Below are 2,329 nucleotides of genomic sequence, written 5' to 3'. Positions count from 1 at the left end.
TTCCACCAGGATGGTTTTAATATGGTGAGTCTGTTGTCTAGCAAGGGTCTTTCTCTCATCTTTGCATTTCAAGATGAGATGTTCTTGTTGAAGACTCTGTTCATGGGCTCTCCACTGTGTAAATTTTCCTGAAATTTTTAGTTAATACTAATTCTTTACGTTCCAGCGTTTCCATAAGGAAGAGAATAAGAAAGAAGAAGAAAAGATGAGGAGAAATAAGGAGGAGGAGAAGAACGAGGAAGAGGAGGACAAGGAGGAAGTAAAGAGAGGAAAATGGGGCTAATGCAAAGATGAAGTGTTGCTTACCATTGCTTTCCCACAAGAAGCCCAAATGGGTGACTTTTTTTTTTTTAAATCTCTCAGGCTAAGCAGTGAGGAGTTTTTGCTTGTTTGTTTGTTTGTTTTTTATGGGAAGGATCTTAAACACAACCCCCCCCCACACACACACCCTACTGCCACAGATTCTGCAGCCAATTTTCCACATTTGGGGAAAGCACAGGGGTCAGCACATCCAGAGTGTGATGGATGAGCCTTGCCTTTGGAAAACCACCTTTGTGAGCATGGTATCTCCCCTGCAAGGTAAATTCAGTAGGGAGTTTTGCACATGGAGATTTTCAGCAATTCCTTGTTTAATGAAGGTAACAGGTAAGTATTATTAGCAATGGGCACACTGATGGTTAGTATGAAGTAAGTAAATCCTAAAAGCATGGTCTTCTGATGAAATGGTCCTTTGCACAATTGTCTGGAACTGCCTCTCCTGCTGTTTTTTTGTTTCCAAACATTAATCCTTAAGGTACAGATCAGATTTAGTTGAATTTTTTAGAAGTCATTTGAAATGGGCTCTTCACTCTTCAGACGGTGTTTCCTCAGTGGTAGAGCAATAGGCATAAACTCTGGCATCAAGCCTTCCAGGCACTGCCAACACTGGAAGTCTGTTTTAGAAAGTGAGTTATGTTTTCCTCAATACATTTTAAAATGCAGACAAAACCTCCCTCATAAGATTTTATGAGAATTTAAAGAGATAATATATGTGGGACATCAGCACAAATACTAACACAGAATAAGCGCAAAATAAAAGATGTAATTATAATGGCTAATGATGTTTGCCTCTCGGTATAGGCAGTGTCAGAGTTGAACTATTCTCAGTGGTCCTTTCATAGTCTCTGGGTCTAAATCATGTTTGCTGTTCAGGCTTCTTGTTCCTCTTATGGTATCTGATCTCTGATGACCTTCATCAATATAATAATACATTATTATTATATGGTTCCTTCCTTTTCCAATCACGTGAGGGCACCCAGGTTTTAATGATGGCCCTTAATGGCTTCTGAAGAAAATGTCTTCTAGAATAATAAACCTAAGTATAGGTCCTTAAAGAAAGCACAACAATGCCACTTGTGTATTAATGATTTAATTATAAAAATGATCATGTATTTACAAAAAATTTTAACAGCTAACAAATAATACTTGTGTCTATCACTGTACTTTTCTATCACTGTGATAAGATACCATGACCAAGGCAACTTATAGAAGAATTTATTAGGGTCTTATGGTTTCAGAGGTTTAGAATCCATGATCATCATAGCGAGGAGCATGACAGCAAGCTGGCATGATACTGGAGCAGCAGCTGAGAGCTCACACCTAGATCCACTCCAAGTAGAGAGTACCTGGAAATGGGATGAGTCATTTAAAATCTTTTTGAAATTTTTAAAGCCAATTCTCAGTAACATACCTCCCCCGAAAAGGCCACACCTCCTAATTCTTTCCAAACAGTTTCACCAATTGGGGACCAAATATTCAAATCAATATATTATGCTTCCTGGCTTCCATAGGCTTATGGCCATATCATAATGCAAAATGTATTTAGCCCAACTTCTAAAGTCCACATATTCTTTGAGTCTCAACACTTGGTTCAAAGTCTTGTGAGACCCAAAGGAATCTTTTAATTGAAAACACCTGTAAAGCCAAAACACAAATTACATATTTCCAATATACAATGTCAAAGAATATACATTACCATTCCAAAAAGGAGGAATTGGGGCATAGTGAGGAAATACTACATCAAAACAAGAATGAAACCCAGCAAGGCAAACTCGAAATCCTGTGACTCCCTATCTGATGTTGCAGGGCTTAGATGGCTCTGCACTTTTGGCTTCGGTGACTGCAACATAATTTTGTCTCTTGGATTGGTCCCACTTGTAAAGCTATTCCATGGCTCTGGCATATCCAACATCCCATGGCCTTCAATGCAATCCAGGCTTCACTTTCCCAGCTTCATACAGTGACCTTTCAGAACTTCCTACCCTCTTAGAATCATCAAGCAGGCTTGTCC

General features: G+C 38.9%; 1 pseudogene; it reads right to left on the bottom strand.

The window, feature by feature from the left end:
- Positions 1 to 412: 412 nt before the first annotated feature.
- On the bottom strand, positions 413 to 587 carry LOC121827788 (U1 spliceosomal RNA; annotated as a pseudogene).
- Positions 588 to 2,329: the final 1,742 nt, after the last annotated feature.

Source organism: Peromyscus maniculatus, chromosome 2, assembly GCF_049852395.1.
Source record: "Peromyscus maniculatus bairdii isolate BWxNUB_F1_BW_parent chromosome 2, HU_Pman_BW_mat_3.1, whole genome shotgun sequence".
Taxonomy (NCBI): Eukaryota; Metazoa; Chordata; class Mammalia; order Rodentia; family Cricetidae; genus Peromyscus; species Peromyscus maniculatus.
The sequence above is the reverse complement of the archived record's forward strand: the minus strand, read 5'-3'. Positions and strand labels throughout refer to the sequence as shown.